The sequence below is a fragment of the Odontesthes bonariensis genome, chromosome 15 (genome assembly GCF_027942865.1).
Source record: "Odontesthes bonariensis isolate fOdoBon6 chromosome 15, fOdoBon6.hap1, whole genome shotgun sequence".
NCBI lineage: Eukaryota > Metazoa > Chordata > Actinopteri > Atheriniformes > Atherinopsidae > Odontesthes > Odontesthes bonariensis.
In genome coordinates, this window is record NC_134520.1 from 33,349,372 (window position 1) to 33,372,935 (window position 23,564).

The 23,564-nt window shown below is 43.7% G+C and overlaps 1 protein-coding gene across 1 annotated transcript in view; it reads right to left on the reverse strand.

Moving 5' to 3' along the window:
• Positions 1-23,564, reverse strand: part of gmds (GDP-mannose 4,6-dehydratase) — a 249,391-nt gene that overhangs the window by 110,743 nt on the left and 115,084 nt on the right. The gene's annotated exons all lie outside the window — the stretch shown is intronic.

Genomic DNA, 23,564 nt, shown 5'->3' on the forward strand with positions numbered 1-23,564 from the left:
CTTCTTCTCCCCAGTCCGCCCCTGTTTATATGTGTTTATGTATTTCTGGCAAAGGTTTTAACCCATTTTTACCCCCCCGTTTCATTGAAAACTGAATAAAGTAGCCTATGGATCAAACAAGGAATGTGGATAAAAGAAAAGATAGTCATCTCCTGATCTCGAGAAAACCATCCAAAAAAAGTTTTTACGTCCCACGTCCGCTCTGGGCTTCCGTACTTTTGGGACTTTTTTACTGTAAAAAACAACTACAGAAAGTAAAAAAATCCCCCTGCAGCTTTCAGGCTGTGAAAAAGGACACCCAGACGCTGGTGCGCTCCGAACAGATCGTTCCACGTGCGTGTGGACACGCTTTGCTGCAGGCGACTTGTCATCAGGTCTCTCCGCGCAGCAGAGTCGACAGAGAGGTGCGAATACTCAAACAGATACAAGACTCAGTTAGCCGTCACAATTCAGTGCTCGGCTTTCAGCACTCCGGATTCCGCCGGAGGCCGCGGCGCTCTCTCAACACCACGCCACGGTGCACGCCAACGCAGCCAAACGTGTTTCCATCGTGCACGAGGTCACTGGGAGCAGCTAACCTGCGTGCACGGCCTGCACTGAAACCAACACAGACTTCACTTAAACACTTGGTGTTTGGAGGAGAAATGCTTCACACTCTGACAGCGATACGCAGACGAACAAAGTAAAGATGTAGCTTACCTGGTGATGAGAGAAGGGCACAAAGGAGCCGACGGGGCAGACGGGGCACCGGGGGGAGAAAAAGAAAAGGGAAGCAGTCAGCATTTATAAAGAAATCAAATCAAATCAAATCAAATTTATGTATAGCACATTTCATGTCCAAAACAGTTCAAAGTGCTTCACATAAAATAAAAGCATTGCAGCAGGGAGTGGAAGAAGCATTAAAAATACATAAAAGAATATAAAGAGAAACAGATAAAGTAATTTAAATGAATTTAAAAACAAGCAACAGTCCAGATAAATAAATAAAAAAGGAAATGTCTGGAGTTTAAAGGGTCAGTTCAACTAATTCTGTAAACAAGAGTCTCGTTTTTCTGCAAGAATCGAGAAGTGCGAATGGTTTGGGCCACAATCCCCCCGATATAATGTCGGGAAGGTAAGGCAAGGCAGGTTTATCCGTACGGCACAATCCAACAACAAGGTGATTCAAAGTAACTAACTGAAAACCTTTCTTTTTACCCAATGTTTTTAATGATCTCCCTTTAAATGCTCTGTCCTGTTTTTATTTCGTTTTTGCATTTAAAGGAATCACTACTTTTATTTGTGTACTTTATTTGCATTTTACTTTCCCTGTAAAGTGCTTTACAGAGACATTAAAACAGTAGAAATAAAAAGCAGGATTTAAATTTTAAACAAAAAAGAAAGAAATAAGAACAATAGATGAAATCAGGAGTTAAAATGTGATTAAGTTTTGAAACTCCAGCTTCAGATTGGGAGCTTTATTCAGCTGAAAATAGGTGTGTCTTCAGCCTGGACTTAAACACACTGAGTGTTTCAGCTGATCTGAGGCTTTCTGGGAGTTTGTTCCAGACATGTGGAGCATAGAAGCTGAACGCAGCTTCTCCATGTCTGGTTCTGACTCTGGGAACTGATAGAAGACCGGATCCAGATGAGCTGAGGGGTCTGGAAGGTTCATACTGGGTCAGGAGGTCACTGATGCATTCTGGTCCTGGACCATTCAGAGCTTTATAGACCAGCATCAGAACTTTAGAGTAAGAGCGTCTATTTACATGAACAAGCTAAAAGTACACCGTCGAGTTGAATTGAAAACTCAAATTCAATTTCAAAACAATGAGAAAATGACAGGGGACGTTCTGTGGGCTGATGTGTTCTTCCTGGGTTTAAGATTACATGAAACGCTCCTCTATTCATCACGTTTTCAGTTGGACAGAAGTGTCGTTGGACATTTAAAGTTTCAATTCACTCAAAATTGTTGATAGTTCTGTGCATGTAGTGACCCAAACTGTCTAAAAGGTGCAGTTTTTAGTGTCCGGATACAGAAAAACGCAACAAATTCTAAACTTTTACGGCTGCTGGATGGGAGGTGGAATCCATTCACATGGTATAAGCAGACAAAAATGATCATCTCAAAGCGTATTTGATTCTGTTCAGTTCAGTTCAGAGCTTTGATTTGCAGTTCAGTGCAACTAACACACCAACAATAAATAAAACAGTGACATAAAACAATGTCGCAGAGTACGGCACCACCAAACTTGATTTAAACAATCCTAAACGAAGTAAGAGCATAAATATCAGAGAGTATAATAAAGTGTATAAAAGATAAAAGATGCCACAAGAACAGTGCATTTAAGGATTGTGCAGACTGACCCAACAATGGGTGATCAAGGCAAGACAAGATGGACCGAGCCTTCTGTGAGACTCGTCTGTCAAAGAACTCTGAGAGAGCTGATGCATGCCAATTATCTTATTGGTGCCTCTCACAATTTTTGTTTTTAACCGACACATTTCCATAAAATGAGATTTAGCACAAAGTTCAAACTGACTCAATAAAAGATCAGTAAAACAAAACCATTAAGGTCTTATCAACATTGAAAGATTTATAATCTCTGCAGACCCCTTTTTTGCAGATTGTTGAGGTATTTAGGTCAAGTTTTTATCAATTATTGTCCCCAGATATTTGTATGAATCCACCATCTCCACTGCTGTACCCTTAATAACTGTTGGGTGAGCTGGATGTGGTGTTTTCCAAAAGTCAATGAGCATGTCCTTAGTTTTTTGAACATTTAACTTGAGGAAATGGCCATCACACCACTCCACAAAGTCAGTTGTAACTGGCCCATGTTCGACCTCTCCATCCTGGAGTAAACGGACTTAGGCTGTGTTCAAAACCACATACTTCTCCTACTACTCCTACTACTCATACTGACTTTTTTCCCGGATGCATACTAGATTCTCTGAAATGTTGGGTATGCATCATGAGGTTACTACTCATACTCAAACTACCCAAGATGCAACGTAACATCGCCGATCGTCATTTCCTGTCAAAACGGCAGTTTCAAGCTAGCTGCAACGAGGGTAGGTTCACTTCCTGTTTTCAAAACAAATGCACCAATTGTATGGTAATGGCTTTCCCTATGATAAAAGGCAACGGGTATTTTATTTTGTGAAAATAACAGGAAGTGCGTTGCTCACTGCGGCTAGCTTTAGTAGCGCCGAATTCGTGGGAACAAAATTGTAAACAGCCGGTATTTTGTCAGGTTTTCAACACGTTGGAGATCTAAACGACTACTTTCTCGCCAGAAAATGTTTCAAATGTTGCTAAAGTTTACAGAGTTTAGAGCTTAAGAGAAATCAGCTTCAGGCCGGCTGATTTCGGCTCGGGCAGGAGCGAAATGCATTGTGGGTAAACGCTCTGCATACTGTCTGATCGATGAGTATGTAGTATGTAGTATCTTTACCAAAGCCCTTAATATTATAAAAAAGTAAAAATGCTATGAAACTTTTTAGTTTGTTTGAAAAATACGATTTACGTCAAAAGCCCTAGGAAACATTGTTTATTTTCATGTTTTCTGTTCTGCATTCTTCATATGCACCTGCTCCTTCAAAATGAATATAAGATGACGTAAAAACGTATATAGAATAAACAATAAAGGGGGAACCTGCAGAAGTCATCTTCTTATTTTGGGATAAGACTGACTGACTGAGGCCTACCTGTTAAAAAGTCTGTTTAGTTTAATCACTTTGTGCAACCAGAACCGGACCGGAGTGAGTCAGAGCAGACATTTCACTCAATATGACATCAGCTTGCATGCAGTGAGACTCGCACATAGTTTCCCCACAAACATCCACTCTCCTGCTCGTAAACACATCAATAATCTCTGTCAGTTCTGTCTCAAGCAGGCTAGTTCCAGCTCATTGGCCATGATTAATCGTGCACCGTGTTTTCCCATGATTCCCGGCGTGGTCAGACTGAGAGGCCGACTCCAGTCAGGCTTTCTGGGAGTGGACCCTGGCGGCGCTTCTCACCGCTCGCCCCGACCTCTCCCTCCATCCCTCACCGCTCGCCCCGACCTCTCCCTCCATCCCTCACCGCTCGCCCCTTTGACCTTTCCACTCTGCCCCCGCCGGGCTCAGGACGGGCTGGCAGAACCTGGGTGAGGAGGCCGCGGCGGCGGTGAGTTATGGACGCGGTCCACATGCCAAGATTTCTCATGCCGACTGAGAGGAACGGCAATTACAATGATGGCCACTAATTGAAGCCTAATGAAGATGGATGGGGTCAGCGGCGAATGCAGCGGGGGTCACATCGCAGGCTGATTCACAACATTCATTTCAGCACACGGCCAGCGAACATGTAGGATTCAGCAGGTGGACGGGAGGAGCCCCCCCCCCCCCCCACACACACACACACACAGGAGGTAAAGAAGCAGTCAGCAGCTGCTATCAGCGCATCCATGTGGGGAAAGATAACATGAGCCGCTTAAAAGCAGCAGAACACAAACAGAACCAGCGAGAACGAGGGTCTCTGTCCTGGTTTTACTCTTTGGTAAAATCTAACATTTCCTCCAGATAACAGCTTCAAAACAAGGGACACCGCTGCCATCAGTGTGAGCTCAGAAGCAACAGTTTAAATGACATGAAACACACTGGAAAAAATGCCCCTCCAAAAATAAGTAAAAAAAAAAACAAATAAAAGACGTTTTTGCTTGAAATAAGCAAAACAATCTGCCAATGGAACTAGTGAAAATCAGCTTGTCAAGACTTGTTGAAATAAGATGTGATATTTGGGACTTTTGAGTTAAAAATGATCTTGAAATTAGTTTAAAAACCTCTTCAAATGTCAAAAAAAGCTTTTTTCATATGATATGTGACTCAAAACAATTTGTTTTCAAGACTTTTTCATTTAACAAGATATTCAAGATGTATGGTCTTCAAACAAGTCCCTATATCTGGCTGAAATAGTACTTGTTAGGCAGTTGTGTCTTATATTATGTGTAATGAGATATTTGGACTAGAAATGAGACAAATATACTTGGTAAGACTTTGATTTTTTCCAGTGTATTTAATCAGACAGAAGAAGCTTTTTGTTTTATTGGAGTGAAGATTTAGCCGTCTGCATCTTTTCTAAAAGGTGCAGGAAGTGGAAGAAGCGCCTGAAAAGTTTACTCATGTTAGCTTAATTACCTTTAGCCTCTGATGCACCTCTGAGCACATGTGGCTCTGAAGCATGGGGTTATCTCGGAAAGCGGCTCTTTGTTAAGTTTGTTACTCAACTCAACTCAACTTTATTTATAAAGCTCTTTAAAACAGCCGTGGCTAAAACAAAGTGCTGTACATGAATAACAACACGGAATATAAGGCATAAAACATAAGAACAATGTAAAAACAATAATAAACAATAACAGAAACAGAGTCTCATGCTGGGTTAAAAGCCAGGGAATAAAAATGGGTTTTAAGACGGGTTGTTTATGTTAAACTGCTTAAAAAACAAAGAAATACATTCCTCTGAAAACGATCAGGTACAAGTACTGGAGTGAAAATGTGTGAAAAAAGCAGCCAAAGTCCAAATAACTTTAAAGAATCTGGAGAAACCTCGAAGATCTTTGAAAGATTCAAATAAAAACCAGGCTCCAAAACCATCTCCTTGGCTGGAAAAGTTCAGATGTTTGAATACTTAGTCTGACCTAAACAGGTCAGCGTTCTGTCAATAATCTGCTGTAATCTCTTTATATCTCGAAGTAATACCGAGAAATGTGAAGTCTTCGAGCCTTTCCTCCGCGAGCAAATATACAACAACCTGGTTCTCATATCTGACCTATCTGCACACACTAACAGTCAAACAAAGGACCATCTGTGGATCAGCGCGGGAACATCGATGCCTTATTGGCTTCCTGTGAATGTGTGCGTTAGCCACAGCGAGCCTCAGCCGTGCCCTGCCCAGGGGGAAGAGCCCAGTGGGCGGGATGGGGATTCAGCCGGATCCGGTTCTGCCTCAAACCACTGGTGGTCTCACAACAAGCCCAGTCCGGGCCATTACACACGTGTACTGCTAACTAATAACTATCCTCTTAATCAATTTTGGTTAAATGAAAGATAATACGTCCTAGAAATTTCTATAAACAAAAAGGTCCGCACACATTCAGGCGGAGGGCGAACTGGACCTGAACCCGGCTCAGTGTCTGTTTAAACTAAACGTTCCAAGTTAAAGTGAACAAATATCCACTGAGCTGCTCAGAGGTTTCCTCATATCCTGCCCTGGCCCACACACACACTCAAACACACGTGCACGCGCACGCACACTGTTCCCCACCCCAACACGGGGCCCCACGACTACTGTAACCGTGTAAAAATCATTCCTGTAGCGGCCGTGAGAGCCAGTCAGATCCCTTTCGCCAACAATGCCCTTTGTTTCCGCGTCGTCGGGGGGGAAAGGAAAAAAAAAAAAAAAAAAAAAAAAAAAAATGGCGTTTAGGCTCGTTTGTCAAAATCAATACTTTTGGGCTCTGAAAGGCTCCGGCTTTCCCTTCTGTCTAAGACTGGGCGTGCCGCAGAGCAGCTTTGCTCGGTGAAAAAAGTCCAGAAAAGCAGTCGGTGCGACTGGCCAGAGCGCGTTTCTCTGACAGTGACCCTCTGTGTTTAACGCGGCGCCGCCTGCCAAAGGGTCACTTTCCATTCGCCTTCAAGACCCAAACCGAGGAAGACGGGGGGGGGGGGAGATGCAGACGGATCAAATCAAATTTATTTGTATAGCACATTTCATGTCCAAAACAGTTCAAAGTGCTTCACATAAAATAAAAGCATTGCAGCAGGGAGTGGAAGAAGCATTAAAAATACATAAAAGAATATAAAGAGAAACAAATAAAATGGTTTAAATGAATTTAAAAACAAGCAACAGTCCAGATAAGTTCAAAGATATCGTGCAGATTTCATGCATAGACACATGAGAAAAGAAATGTTTTTAACCTGGTGTTGTGGCCATTTATGTTTTGTAAGTCATGGGATCTATCGGTTTGGTTTTCTTTGGGCAGTTGGAATGTACTTTGGTTGATTTGGAGTCAAGATCTGGGGTTCATTTTTGTATTAGAGATTGTTTAAATTATTTTGGTGACTTTTCGACCCGCCCATTAATCAGACAGATTAAGAACACACTCTTTTTTGTTGGTCAAATGTCCGGTGTGAGGACGGGAGGAGGTGGTGGTTGAATGATTTTTTTGACCACTTTTAGATCTTGTTAAATCAAAATAAGTTAACTTTCGTTTTTTTCATCCAAATTTTAACATTTTTTTTGTTATTGTTTTGTTCGTATCATTTTTGTTATCAAAAATAAACTATATATATTTTTTTAACAATCAACTGAAGTGCGTGCAAGAACAAAACCACCTGCTGCCACCCAGGCCTTTGTTGGAAAATATAATTTGGAAACTTAAAAGGCCGCGACACCTGGATTTAAAAATGTCTCTATTTGGTGAAAGTTTAATCTCCACTGGCAGTTTGTTCCACGTGTTTGCAGCATAACAGCTAAATGCTGCTTCTCCATGTTTAGTCTGGACTCTGGACTGGACCAGATGACCTGAGTCCTTGGATCTAAGAGCTCTGCTGGCTTTATATTCTCTGAACATATCACAGATTGTAAACCATCAGCAGGCTTTTAAAATCTATTCTGTGACTGACTGAGCCAGAGTAAAGATTTTAAAGCTGCTGTGATGTGTTCAGATCTCTTAGTCCGGGTTAAAACTCCAGCAGCAGCGTTCTGGATGAGCTGCAGATGTTTAATGCTCTTTTTGGGAACTCCAGTTATAAAAGAGCATTACAGTGATGGAGTCTGCTGGAGATGAATGCAGGGAAACACCCTTCCAACTCAGATGAACGTGCCCCACCTCACACTTTTCCCCTAATCAATAATTCAACAGTGACCTCATGTGAATATAAACAAGCTTTGAAAATTTAATAAAGCACAACTTTATCCGACTCAGCCAAACAGATGTCATGAGTCAAAACGTTCAGATCCTATTAAACTCTTTACAGTTGGTTTAAACTCTGCGGCTCTGAGGATTCGGGGATGTATCATTTTTGGGTGTCAGGGGCCTGACGCTGACTGCTCTAACTATATTTGCAAATGCTAATTTTCCTGTCAAACTCGGTTGTTTTTCACAGCTCCCGCCTGCTTTTTCTTTCTGAAAAAAACCAAAAGAAACGCCTACAAATCAGTACCTAAGCCATATAAAAAGGTTCACTTCCCACTTTGTACATAATCTTGTGGTTTTTTTGTTGTTGTTTGGTTCTATTTTCATCGTTGAGACATAAAACAAAAATACCACTTTGGCATTTAGGACAGACAAGAGATACAAGATGTAAGCACATGTACCGGATCTGAACGTTTGTTTCTGAATGTCAATACAATAATAATAATAATAATAATAATAATAATAATAATAAATAAATAAAATAAAATTAAATTAAATAAAATAAAATAAAATTAAATTAAATTAAATTAAATTAAATAAAATTAAATAAAATTAAATAAAATAAAAAAAAAACTAAAACCTAAAGCTACTCTTTCACTTTCTGTCTCCATCTGCTTGGCCTGAATTCTTCAGCAAAAGAGTGACGTCTGTGGATCAAAACAGGAGAGAGGATTTGGTCTGTGGTCTGAAAATGTCAGGACGAAGACGTCAGGAGGCTGTGGAGAGGAAACTGCTCTTTTTGGGCTGCTTGATGAGTCAATACAGCTGAAGCTGAGAGAGAAACAATAAAACTGACTGCGGGGTAGACAAAGAGAGGCTGACATAAGGTAAATGATAGATCACTTTCCACACAGGGCCCATCCATTTTCCGAAGACTATAAACAAAGACAAAGCAATAAATCTGACCCGCTTTCAAATATTTGAATTCAATGTGTGCCGTGCCTCAAAACATGGAACAAAAGTAAAAGGATATCATTAAAACATGTGTCTTCGATTCATGCTTTTGGCAAGAAGACGTAAAAACATTCGCAGTCGGAAGATTAAAGCGAGGCCAAAAATGTAACCAGATTATCTGAAACAGGAAGTAACGCCTGTGGTGCCAGAATCAAGCCCTCATTGTGCAGGTAAACAGTGTTTGTTTAGGAACTGAAAACACTGACTGGGTTATTTTGCTTTCTGACAGATATCAGGCCAGTAAGACGAGACATTGTGTGGACTTTAGCTTGTCTGGACCCTACTACAGAGGGTGCGTTATGTCTGAATGAGCCCAAATGTGAGCAGATTAAACAATGACTCAAACAAGCAGGTGGAAAAAAAAAAAGAAGAAAAAAAGCACATTTTCTTGCCTGTTCTGTAAAACAGCCTGAAACCAGAAAAGTGCAATCACATGGTGAGAAACGCTCATTTAACATTGCGTACAGTGTGTGATTGCTAGCACTGTTGCATCAGAGCAAGAAGGTTCCTGGTTCTAATCTCAGCCGGAGCCTTTCTGCCCCGATGCCGGTGGGGATTCTGTCAGGGTTCCCCATCTCCCTCCCATAATCCAAAAACTTAAAATAAAAAGGTTAAATGGTGACTGTAACTTGACTGATGGTGAAATTAAATTGATTGGCCCTATGCGTTGACCCTATGCGTTGAGCCTATGCGTTGGTCCTATAAGTTGGCCCTACGCGTTGGTCCTAAGAGTTGACCCTATGAGTTGGCCCCATTAGTTGGCCCTATGAGTTGGCCCTATGAGTTAGTTCTATGAGTTGGTCCTATGAGTTGGTCCTATGAGTTGGTCCTATGAGTTGGCCCTACGAGTTGGCCCTACGAGTTGGCCCTACGAGTTGGCCCTACGAGTTGGCCCTATGCGTTGGCCCATTGCGTTGAGCCTACGAGTTGGTCCTATGAGTTGGTCCTATGAGTTGGTCCTAAGAGTTGGTCCTATGAGTTGGTCCTATAAGTTGGCCCTAGGAGTTGGTCCTATGAGTTGGTCCTAAGAGTTGGCCCTATGAGTTAGTCCTATGAGTTGGCCCTAGGAGTTGGTCCTATGAGTTGGTCCTAAGAGTTGGTCCTATGAGTTGGTCCTATAAGTTGGCCCTAGGAGTTGGTCCTATGAGTTGGTCCTAAGAGTTGGCCCTATGAGTTAGTCCTATGAGTTGGTCCTACGCCTTGGCCCTATGAGTTGGTCCTATGAGTTGGCCCTATGAGTTGGTCCTATGAGTTGGTCCTAAGAGTTGACCCTATGAGTTAGTCCTATGAGTTGGTCCTACGCCTTGGCCCTACGAGTTGGTCCTATGAGTTGGCCCTATGAGTTGGCCCTATGAGTTAGTCCTATGAGTTGGTCCTATGAGTTGGTCCTAAGAGTTGACCCTATGAGTTAGTCCTATGAGTTGGTCCTACGCCTTGGCCCTATGAGTTGGTCCTATGAGTTGACCCTATGAGTTAGTCCTATGAGTTAGTCCTACGCCTTGGCCCTATGAGTTGGTCGTATGAGTTGGCCCTATGAGTTGGCCCTATGAGTTGGCCCTATGAGTTGGCCCTATGAGTTGGTCCTACGCCTTGGCCCTATGAGTTGGTCCTATGAGTTGGCCCTATGAGTTGGCCCTACGAGTTGGCCCTACGAGTTGGCCCTACGAGTTGGTCCTATGAGTTGACCCTATGAGTTAGTCCTATGAGTTAGTCCTACGCCTTGGCCCTATGAGTTGGCCGTATGAGTTGGCCCTATGAGTTGGCCCTATGAGTTGGTCCTACGCCTTGGCCCTATGAGTTGGTCCTATGAGTTGGCCCTATGAGTTGGCCCTACGAGTTGGCCCTACGAGTTGGCCCTACGAGTTGGCCCTACGAGTTGGTCCTATGATTTGGTCCTATGAGTTGGTCCTATGAGTTGGCCCTATGAGTTGGCCCTATGAGTTGGTCCTATGAGTTGGCCCTATGAGTTGGTCCTATGAGTTGGCCCTATAAGTTGTTCCTATAAGTTGTTCCTATGAGTTGGCCCTATGAGTTGGCCCTATGAGTTGGCCCTACGAGTTGGCCCTACGAGTTGGCCCTACGAGTTGGCCCTACGAGTTGGCCCTACGCGTTGGCCCTACGAGTTGGCCCTACGCGTTGGCCCTACGAGTTGGTCCTACGAGTTGGTCCTACGAGTTGGTCCAATGAGTTGGTCCTATGAGTTGGCCCTGTGAGTTGGCCATATGAGTTGGCCCTATAAGTTGTTCCTATGAGTTGGTCCTATGAGTTGGCCCTACGAGTTGGCCCTACGAGTTGGTCCTACGAGTTGGTCCTACGAGTTGGCCCTATGCATTGGTCCTATGAGTTGGTCCCATGAGTTGGTCCTATGAGTTGGCCCTATGATTTGGTCCTATGATTTGGTCCTATGAGTTGGCCCTATGCGTTGGCCCTATGATTTGGCCCTACGAGTTGGTCCTACGAGTTGGCCCTACGAGTTGGCCCTACGAGTTGGTCCTACGAGTTGGTCCTACGAGTTGGTCCTACGAGTTGGTCCTACGAGTTGGCCCTACGAGTTGGTCCTACGAGTTGGCCCTACGAGTTGGTCCTACGAGTTGGTCCTACGAGTTGGTCCTACGAGTTGGCCCTATGCATTGGTCCTATGAGTTGGTCCCATGAGTTGGTCCTATGAGTTGGCCCTATGATTTGGTCCTATGATTTGGTCCTATGAGTTGGCCCTATGCGTTGGCCCTATGAGTTGGCCCTACGAGTTGGTCCTACGAGTTGGTCCTACGAGTTGGCCCTACGAGTTGGCCCTACGAGTTGGCCCTACGAGTTGGTCCTACGAGTTGGCCCTATGAGTTGGTCCTACGAGTTGGTCCTACGGGTTGGCCCTACGAGTTGGCCCTACGAGTTGGTCCTACGAGTTGGTCCTACGAGTTGGTCCTATGCATTGGTCCTATGTGTTGGCTCTATGAGTTGGCCCTATGAGTTGGTCCTATGAGTTGGCCCTAAGAGTTGGCCCTATGAGTTGGCCCTATGCGTTGGTCCTATGAGTTAGTCCTATGAGTTGGTCCTATGAGTTGGCCCTATGAGTTGGCCCTATGAGTTAGTCCTATGAGTTGGCCCTATGAGTTGGTCCTATGTTGGCCCTATGAGTTGGCCCTATGAGTTGGCCCTATGCGTTGGTCCTATGAGTTGGTCCTATGCGTTGGTCCTATGAGTTGGCCCTATGAGTTGGCCCTATGAGTTGGCCCTATGCGTTGGCCCTATGCGTTGGTCCTATGAGTTGGCCCTATGAGTTGGCCCTATGAGTTGGCCCTATGCGTTGGTCCTATGCGTTGGTCCTATGAGTTGAAGCCATGAATAAATGGAATCCCTTCAGATTATTGGATGAGTTAGATAGTTCTGATAAAAGCTAGCATGTGTTGTGCTGGGATGTTTTATTTAAAGATGAATCTCTTACATTCCTAATGTACGATAAGTATGAAGGAACAGTACCTAAAATTGTTGGTGAACCAAAGCATAAAGAAAAAGTAAGAAGTTTATTTCAGCTCCTTTACGTCTCTTAATTTGGGCGTGTAACGGCCACAGAAAAACCCTTCATGTTTCCAACACTCCCCCTTTGTCTGTAACTTACCGAGGCTTAAGGGAGGCAGACCCCCAACAGCAGCACCACCCTATTCATTTTACTTCTGTCGCCAACTGGATACATAAGAAGCAAAATGAAGCAAAAAACTACAGTCTACGGATGAGGAAGTATGTGTTTAAGCGTGTGTCTTGATTATGAATAATGTATGAGTGGCAGCTCTGATTGATGTGGGGTATAAGGTTTCCAGCCAGCCAAGGCAGGGGCTGTCCGTCCGCGGCCAAACCCCAACACACAGCACAGCCGAACATCAAAGGGTGTGGTCTGGACTCACTCATACACAAACACAAACTCTCACTCATACACATTTGCTTTTACACACACTCCAGAATTCACACAGATTAAGTCACGCATCTGCGCTCTCTCTTTCCATGTAAACTGACACACTTACGCATCAAACACACACACAAACACACACAGAATCTGGACTTCCTGTGCTCCCAAACAGGAACACACAAGCTGCAGTGTGCTGGATGGTGGGTCTGGGCTTTGGGTGGAGGGAGGCCTTGCTTTTCCACACCTGTGTTTGCTGCAGTAATTAGGGGCGCGTGCTATTTTGAGGCGGCAAGCATCCATGCGCTCACAGAAAGAGCTCTCAGTGGCGAACGGTGTACAGTACAGGCCGGTGTTTGCTGTGCAGCTGTCTGTGTTTTCTCTGGTTAGAAAGTGTGAATGCCAGTGGAAAGCTCTAAATGGCCTGTAAATAAAAAACAGTCATATTTCCAGTTCCAGGCCATTAAAGAGCTCGTCATGGTCTACCCACGCAGGCCTTTATGACATGACAGGCAGCAGACTAAGATGCCACATCCCTAATACCGTCATATAAAAAAAAAAAACAAAGTCATGCTAAAAAACTTTCAATTCCAGGGTTTCACATAGAGAGAATCTTGAGTACCTGATCGGGTCATGAAATGAAGCAAATGCAACATGATGCCAAGGAGGAAAGACATCAGCAATGATCTTAGAGAAGCCCATCAACCTGGGAAGGGTTATAAGGCCGTTTCCAAACTATCTGGAGTCCATCGTTCTACTGAGAGAAAGATTATTCACAAGTGGAAAACATTTAGGACAGCTGTCAATCTTCCCAGGAGAGGACGTCCCAGCAAGGTCACCCCAAGGTCAGAAACCCAAGAGCTACATCTCAGACTCTGCAGGCCTCAGTTAGCATGTTAAAGGTTAAAGGTCAGCCCAAGGTCAGAAACCCAAGAGCTACATCTCAGACTCTGCAGGCCTCAGTTAGCATGTTAAAGGTTAAAGGTCACCCCAAGGTCAGAAACCCAAAGAGCTACATCTCAGACTCTGCAGGCCTCAGTTAGCATGTTAAAGGTTAAAGGTCAGCCCAAGGTCAGAAACCCAAGAGCTACATCGCAGACTCTGCAGGCCTCAGTTAGCATGTTAAAGGTTAAAGGTCACCCCAAGGTCAGAAACCCAAAGAGCTACATCTCAGACTCTGCAGGCCTCAGTTAGCACGTTAAAGGTTAAAGGTCACCCCAAAGTCAGAAACCCAAGAGCTACATCTCAGACTCTGCAGGCCTCAGTCAGCATGTTAAAGGTTAAAGTTCATGACAGCACAGTTAGAAACAGACTGAACAGGTATGGCTTGTGTGGAAGGGCTGCAGGAGAAAGCTCTAAAAAGAACATGGCAGCACAGCTTAGGTTTTGCAAAGCTGCATCTGAACAAACCACAAGACTTCTGGAACAATGTCCTCTGGACAGACCAGACCAAAGGGGAGATGTTTGCTCATAATGCACAGCAGCACGTTTGGAGGAAACCAAACACAGCATATCAGCACAAACACCTCACACCAGCTGTCAAGCACGGTGGTGGAGGGCTGATGATCTGGGCTCGTTTACACAAGAGCAGAACAACATGAAAACACAAACAACGAACGGGCAACAAATAAATGGAATCCAGTAGAATATATACACCCATTGGTTTGTGGACTCCATTTCACCATTTAGCCGATGCCCTTTATAGTTTTACCATAAATAAAGCACATGTACAAAATGCAAACATTTTAACTAGGGCTGGGCAACGATTAAACCTTTTTATCTAATTAATCACATGATTTCCCTGATTAATCACGATTAATCGCATTTGTACGCAAAATCCAAAAATGAATATAAAAGTAGTGTATAGCTTTTAGCATTTAGTTTTATTTTAAATGTGCTGCCATATGAATGAAAGTGCCATAACATTTGTTGTGCAAACACACTTTTAACATCAGCATCTTTCTGTAGTTTTTATGTGGAAGCCTCGCTCCACTGTCTGTTTCCTTGAATGACTTGCTGCTATCAGTTGTGTGTTTTGCCTTTAAGTGATATTTTAGACTGGAACTACTACGCTGAGAGTACAATTCAACTTGGCAGTGTTTACAGATGACTTTGGTTCTGTCGACTCCGCCGTCTGGAAGAACTTTAAAATGAAAATGGCCGAGTAAAAGTTCCGTACCCTTCTCCATGTTTGGTGGATCCGCCGATTACTTTCTTTTCCTGTTCCACAGCAGACAGCAACAGACTTTTACAGAATAAAAGCCTGTGAGCAACAGACTTTTACAATAATAAAATAAATAATAAAACCTGCGTTAATGCGCTATAAAATATTTATCGGCGTTAAATAATTAACGAGTTAACTCGCCCAGCCCTAATTGATATAACTGACAGTTCTCACTGAAGTCTGTGAACAAAGTATTGGTGCTTTCTGAAGTGGGACATCTTAAAATGAGGGTATATTATAACACCACGTTTAGTATCATAGCTCAGCAGTGACAACAGACCTGCTGCTACGATGGTCATCCTGACTTTTGTCTTTCGTAACACCGTCTCTGAACATCAGTTCAGGGAACTAGGAGCCCAGTTTAAATCGCCTCGACCTCTGACATCCAAACATTTCTCAAATCCTCAAATAAAGAAGTTAAAAAGCTCAGGGCGAGTTTTAGATTCAGCAATGGTCAATTCTACGTTTCCGAGATCAGAAACATGCAGATGTGGAGCCCAATTTTTTTTAAAAGCTCTCACCAGCCTCTTCAACAGATATTCCGTTGAATCTTTCCAGTCCTACGGCCTGTAGAAGTCGTCTACCTTGCAGCTTGTCACACGTCTTAAAATCTTAAAGAATAAAATAAGTGTGACAGGCCGTGACAGTCTCCAATCTGCCAGCTCTATACTTTGAGGTCGCGCTGGTTTGGAGGGCAGAGAGGAAAGCTACTGTGCCGCAAAAACACGTGAAGATTTGTGAAGACAGAAGAGCAAACACAAGGCGGAGTGAAAGCGTGCTCATTCATTTTCTTTCCTCCCTCACTCCCTTGCGATCTCGTAAACACTCGCACATGGTAATTATGTCTCATTACAGCACTTGGGGGCCTTTCATGTATCTGCTGAACATGGCCGCCGTCTCTCCCCTCTGGCCCGCAGGCATAAACAAACACTTGAGCTGTCCGGTCCCCTGGAGCCACGGAGCCTCCGCTCCCCAGCGCAGCGCTCGGGATTCCCCTTCGCCACTGCGCATGTGCCCCCACCTCTCACTCCACGGCGCCACCCGCATCTTTCTCCTCTGCTTTCTTTTTGTTTCCAGCGTTTCCTGCGTTCCAAAAAGACACACGAAAACAAGGCAGAAGCCGGAGAGCCGCCTGCCTCCTGCGGGTTTCTGTAATGACATAATGAGAGGACCGCCGGATTCTTTTTATAGCATCTGTCAGGACATATGCGCAGTCATTCGGCTTGATTAAGTGAGTGTGTTTACAGCTCGCTGGAAACATATGACACGATGCTGAGTCAGAGCCGGTGAGGTGGCCAAGAAAGAGAGGGATGCAGAAAGTGACAAAACACCAGCGGAGAGGGACAGGACCAATGTTCCCTCTAATTTTTCATGTGTCTGGGCTCCCTGAGCACACTGAGGACCACTGTGAGCAACATCAGATGTGCACGCTGTGGCCACACACCAGTATCACACCTGTTCAAAACCTGTTCAAAACTTTGGATCATAGCAAGTTAAATGGCTTATTAAAAGAATCAAATCACAGCAGCAACTTTCATTAGTTTACTTTTAAAATAAGCGATTTGGCCCACTTAAAATGAAAGACAAAAATCTTGTTGTTCAATGCGATGTTCAGAATGTTATCTGTTATATGTGAGAGTCATGCTTGCAGCCTGCATGTTTTGCAGAGTATACCTTTCTCACTCGAAAAAGAAAAAAATCTCAGCCAGTTTCTCCGCTTGTTCTTCTATTTGCACTCAGAAAGCCATTCCATCCTAAAAGAACCGCATTTCTTTTTTACTTTGGCTTGGTGAGTATATGTGGGTCTCTTAACTCTTAACTAACTGTAAGCTAGCTAACCTGCACGGCGTGTATGGGCAGGGCACATATGCAAGCACCATCAATGCTATGATTGGCTGCATAGCGTAAGTAAACGTATCGTATCATTGGCTGAACACCTGTCACTCACTACATTGAACAATGGAACAGAAAAACACATTATTGGTCTAATTAATTAGATTAGATTAGGTCTAGTATTAGATATTAATAAATACATTTATGGTGAATTTTATTTTATGCGCTGCATAGATTTTCTTGTGCGCTGAGAATGTGAAAGCAGCTCAGAGGGAACATTGGACAAGACATGAGTAAAGATTAAAATAAAGACGTAGGCTGTGTTCAAAACCGCATACTTCTCCTACTACTCCTACTAACGTTTTGAGTTCGTATACGAGTTTGAGTAAGCGAGAAGTTCCCGGATGCATACTAGATTCTCTGAAATGTTGGGTATGCATCATGAGGTTACTACTCATACTCAAACTACCCAAGATGCAACGTAACGTGACGTCGCCGATCGTCATTTCCTGTCAAAACGGCAGTTTCAAGCTAGCTACAACGAGGGTAGGTTCACTTCCTGTTTTCAAAACAAAAGCACCAATTGTATGGTAATGGCTTTCCCTATGATAAAAGGCAACGGGTATTTTATTTTTGTGAAAATAACCGGCAGTGCGTTGCTCACTGCGGCTAGCTTTAGTAGCGCCGAATTCGTGGGAACAAAATAGTAAACAGCTGGTATTTTGTCAGGTTTTCAACACGTTGGGGATCTAAACGACTACTTTCTCACCTGAAAATGTTTCAAATGTTGCTAAAGTTTACAGAGTTTAGAGCTTAAGAGAAATCAGCTTCAGGCCGGCTGATTTCTGCTCGGGCAGGAGCGAAATGCATTGTGGGTAAACGCTCTGCATACTGTCTGATCGATGAGTATGTAGTATGTAGTATGCGGTTTCGAACACAGCCGTAGAGTCCAGGGTCGGATAAAGGTGATTGCTGGGTCAAGCTTGGGTTAAATAAGGTGCAAAACCTGTAACTATGGGGCAAGTTTAGAATGAAAACAAACCTCCACTATCACCGCAGGTCACAGACGGGGCCTCCCCTCAGATTACACACAAACACCCACATTCACTCTCATATTGCCGGGCCTCTTAATTAAAAAAAAAAAAGAGAGATCACTGGCACTCCCTGAGAAAGTCCCACCTCCTAAAAGCAAATACACAGCCTCTCCATGGAGGCTGTTTTAATAAGGATAAACTGGAATATGAGCAGCGGTGAGTGAAAGCCTCATTGTGGCGCAGAGTAAGAGGCTCTGAATGCCGCGTCAGTTCTCTCCTCGTCCATCAGGCCGACACCTCGTCACGGCATTTCTTCACCAATTACGTCCCAACTTCTCTCTACATGCATGTATTCGGACGCACACACATGTGGCTTCATGTTAAGGTCTGAGGTGGTTTATAACAGCGATATTAACACAATGACCCTGTTATTTAAACTGCCCCCATGGCGCACGTGTGTTTGCGCGAGCAGAAAACATCTGTGCGTGCGTGTGTTTGTGAGCCGATTGTCAGATTTAATATCATAGGCCCGAGCAACTGTGGATCCACTAAAAGTTTAATAAAAAGCAGACAACATGAGGAAGCCATTTGGCCATGTGTGAGGAGAGGAGACGAGCTTTCAGTGTTGTGACCCGACAAATGTTTCCATTCCCTTTGAGCCACCAGAGTCGTTTGAAGCGGACCGGTGGGGTAATCTCCTCTCTCCAGCTTACCTGCATTTCTGTTCATTTTAAAGAAGAGAAATGAACACAAAACAACACGATCAGGCACTTTGTGAATGCACAAGAGAAAATATTTCTTCCTCGGGGTGTCTGCAGAGCTCAGGATAACAACGGCAGAAGCACTCAGTGGGGTCACATGGCACTGAAAGGATCGGATTGTTGGCTAAATTACAATCAGACTGAGTTATTAAGTGCATGTAGACACCTTAATCTGACTAAGAACTGGATCGGATCGGATTCAGACCCCGAGATAACTGGGTTGAAAGTCACTCTAAACCTGCTTGTAGACGCTGAAGCACGTGGTGAATCAGACTTTGCGTCCTGCGCATGCTCCAGATGTTTTCCCGGGGTCGTGACCCGGAAGTCAAAGGAGACGATATTCCTGTTGTTGTCGCCGTCAGAAAGAAACAAACAACGCGATGGAGAATGCTCCGTTGGGCATCGAGTTTGTGCAACAAGCAGCTCATCACAGACCAAATGTAGAGGGACGTAGCTTCATCTGGCTCTGCGTTCTCCATCTTTCTCCAATGCCTGAGTTTGTTGTTGTTGTTGGTGGTGAAGAGGTCAACAGGAAGTGGCTCTATTAGCAACAGCTGGAATGGGTACAGCGCCACCTATCATACCGGGGTATGACACGCTTTGTGCCTCTGATCCCATTCATTCACCGCCATATATCCAAGGAGAATTACCCTCACTCAACTCATTCTGATTGTAATTTATCCAATAATCTGATCCTTTCAGTGCCATGTGACCCCACTGAGTGTTAGAATAGCACTTCATAAAAAGTACCATTACTAAACATAACCATGTGATATAACCACGGCGCCCCTTCCCACCGTTGGTTCTGACATTTTTCATCTGTTTCTTTCTTTGTTTGCTACGACTGCTAATGCTAAAGCTAACCCGTCCCGCCGCTGAGATTGAGTACGGTCACGTGACCAGACTGCACGGCTGCGTCTGATTGGTGGAACACAGTCAGGTGGTAGAGCCTTTGGTGGAAGTCTCTCTCTCTGTCAGAATAAAACATTAAAATGAGGCGTACGCGGGGGGATAAAAATAATGAGGCGTAGAACACCAAAGAGGTAAGAAGAAAAGTAACCAGCTCATTGTAGCCTAATGTAGCGGAGTAAGAGGACAGTTTCTGCTGCACACATCTACTCAAGTAAAAATATAAAGTATAGTGATTTAAAACTATTCCTAGAAGTATAATTATTTCAAAAACTTACTCAAGTAAATGTAACTCGTTACTACCCACCTCTGCTCAAACGCCAAGAAGAGATGAGGTTACAAATGCCAGGTAACAACAATACAATCCTGATGACAAGATGACCTCACATGCTTATACAGCAGCTTTGACTTCAGGTCTACTTTGTTCTTTTAAATGTTCGTAAGAACGAGCACCAAAGTCAGAAGCTTTTGCTCCATAACTACTAAGCTATGTTATGGAAAAGCCAGTTTAGGAAAAGTCCTGCATGTTAAAACACGCTGCTGAAGGGTGACAAGTGCCGAGACGAGGCACGGTAGGGTTCAGGGAAGCTCCAGGGATGACATGTACAGGGTTTTACAGCTTCATGTGAACACAAACACACAAAAATTAGAGTATCAAATGGGTCGGTCAGTCAGACAAGAATGCACCCGGGAGAGAAAATCAGACAGAGAGCTGTGAGAGAGAAGAGAAAAGAGCTGATGGTGCGACTGGGCTCTTGTGATATTTGGCTCGTTTTCGACAATCTGGACGGAGAATCTTCCCACGAGCTGCTCGACCGTCTGACACCGAAAGACACACAGAGAGCGAGAGGGAGTGTGAAGGAGCGAAAGAGGAGGTCACACACATTCCAGGCCCGAAAGAGTCGGCCAGACTCCTCAGACAATTAAAACAAGATGACCCCGCTGCCCCCAAACCTCTAAACATTGCTCAGCTCCATTAGCCGTGTCTGCCGGACCGGCGAGGGCTTCGCTGCACTCCCTGCATCGCAGCGATACTCCCTAAAACGCCACGACGTGACACTCAGTTAATGTCTGACAGGCCTGGAGCGCACGCGCTCACATGCACGTGCTCACACACACAGGCCTGAGAGGGATTACTGTACCAAAGTGCCAGAGTCTCAGTTTAACAGGCCAGCTGTGGTGCTGCAGCTCCAACTTATTCCGCTTTAAACTGCCTAAATAGACCTGGAATCAGTCTAATGGACAATCTGAGCTAATCAGACATGCAAGGCTTGTTCTACTTTACAAGGATTTACAAAAATCACGATCCTGGGAGAATCCAAGCTACGAGTGACGTTTGAAAAGTCAGACTTTTCTAGATCGGAAGGGTTATTTAAATGAATAAAAATCATTGTTTTTCTTTCTTTCTCTGCTTGAAAAAGGAGGAAACTGATGTGATAAAATTAGGGCTGGGCGAGTTAACTCGTTATTATCGCGTTAACTCATTAATTATTTATAGGCGATAGATATTTTATCGCGCATTAACGCAGGTTTTATTATTGTAAAAGTCTGTTGAATGCATCACATTCACACAGTTACAGCAAACACCACGAAGCATGGAGTAATAAAATAAAAAATAAACTAGCAGGTAACATCACCGCTACAGGTGAGCTAACCGGGGCTACTTCCTGTTTTACTTGTTTCAACATAAAAGCACGTATTTCAAAATAAATTGAAAACAAAATCCTGCATTTACAGCAAAGTTGAATCGTCTTCTCACCGCTTTTATTCGCTTTTAGGCTTTTATTCTGTAAAAGTCTGTTGCTCACAGGCTTTTATTCTGTAAAAGTCTGTTGCTCACAGGCTTTTATTTTGTAAAAGTCTGTTGCTGTCTGCTGTGGAACAGGAAAAGAAAGTAATCGGCGGATCCACCAAACCTGGAGAATGGTACGGAACTTTTACTCGGCCATTTTCATTTTAAAGTTCTTCCAGACGGCGGAGTCGACAGAACCAAAGTCATCTGTAAACACTGCCAAGTTGAATTGTCTTCTCAGCGTAGTAGTTCCAGTCTAAAATATCACTTAAAGGCAAAACACACAACTGATAGCAGCAAGTCATTCAAGGAAACAGACAGTGGAGCCAGGCTTCTACATAAAAACTACAGAAAGATGCTGATGTTAAAAGTGTGTTTGCACAACAAATGTTATGGCACTTTCATTCATATGGCAGCACATTTAAAATAAAGCTAAATGCTAAAGGCTATACACTACTTTTGGATTCATTTTTGGATTTTGCATACAAATGCGATTAATCGCGATTAATCAGGGAAATCATGTGATTAATTAGATTAAACATTTTAATGGTTGCCCAGCCCTAGATAAAAGTGTAAAAAACATCACGTGTTCACGAGTATTTTACCCAAACAGATTCACTGGCACGTTTCTTACTTTAAGTACAAACGGATCAAGGCCAAAGAAGTTGAGTGTCCTGGTTAGGCTTTTACTTGCCCTCACTCACTCTTTTTCCCATCACTGCCATCCGACTCCTGCCCTCCTGTCCTGGCCTGTTAAACCCTCAGCAGGGTGTCGAACCTCCCCACCAGCGACCCCCTCCAGAGACGTCAGCCTATCCATTATTTCCTGTTCCGTCACCCCGTCTTCTCCTGCTCTGTTCCAGCTTTCCAGGTGGGAGGTATACTGTATTTCTCCTGAACACGCGTGGGGGGGGGGGGGGGGGGGGGGGTCGTCGCTGCAGCCACAAATCTGTCATCTGCCAAACCTGCTGGAATCCACCATCCAGTTTTTAGGTTTTCCAGATTAAAAACGGCTTCATTCTCAATAAATGCCTTTTCGATAAAGCAAAGGCAAAATGTGTGTTTATGTGCGTCTCTGCTTTCTGCATGACTCCGGGGTGCAAACTATCCAGCAGGCTCCGTATGAAAGCTGAGGACTCTGGTTACACAGAGAAAGGAGAGAAAAACACGGCAGGAGAAGAAGAAGAAGAAGAAGCAGAGCATCTGCTTTCATCCTCAACCCAGCAGGGGAGAGCTTAGGCCCGTCAGTCTGAGAGAGATAGCCAGCTGCTGCAGCACACACACACACACACACACACACACACACACACACAAAGCAATGCAAAACTTGGAAAAAAGTACTGGAGTTCCATAAAAGCTCGGTGGTACGACCTTTTCCCCTCATTTTCTTCATAACAAAGACAGATTTCTCATTTTCAGGCTTGAAAATATACAGGAAATGCTCCAGCGAGTCGTTTAAAATGATCCACAGAGCCGTCAAAGACATCCAAGCTTGCTCTGAAAAGGTCTAAAATGAGAGTTTTCACCTGTTCAGGCTTTAAAATAACACTCCAATTACACTTCATTTAGTCAGACGTAGTAACATTATATTTCAAAGGTCAATAAAGTACAAACTCTACACGCACACAAAGAAGCAAATGTGCGATTTAGTGACAAAGGAAGATGAGAAGAAAACCCTGAACTAATATAATATATTCAGATCACTCTCATGACGAGATGTTTTCCAGCCACTTGCATTTGAGGGCCAACTTTTTCAGCCAATTACATAACTGCACTGCCAAATAGTTACAGGAAAACCAGCAAAAAAAAGAGAGTTGTTCTGCAACAACAGCCGACTTAAACCCAACGATGGGGGCGAGCTCCGTGTGCACATACGCCCTCAAAAAAAACCCAAATCCAATCCAAATAAACTGTATTTCATTCCTAAAATTAACATAGACCCATATACCTTCATGTAATTAATTGGGTTATGTGAAAAATGTAAAAAAAAAAAGGGGGGTTAATGGGGAAAGCAAAGGTAATAATGTGGAGTCATCATGGATCATCATCATGGTGAAAGACCAAAGAAGCCATCAGGTGCCCAGTTTAGAAAGAGGAGAAGAAGAAGAAGAGGAGAAACGGGCAAAAGATAAAGGGATGCAGATTTATATGAGTGACGTAGGCTATAGGCTATCTGTTAGCTTCTTGCTAACATGTTGCTATTAGCCACAACTGTG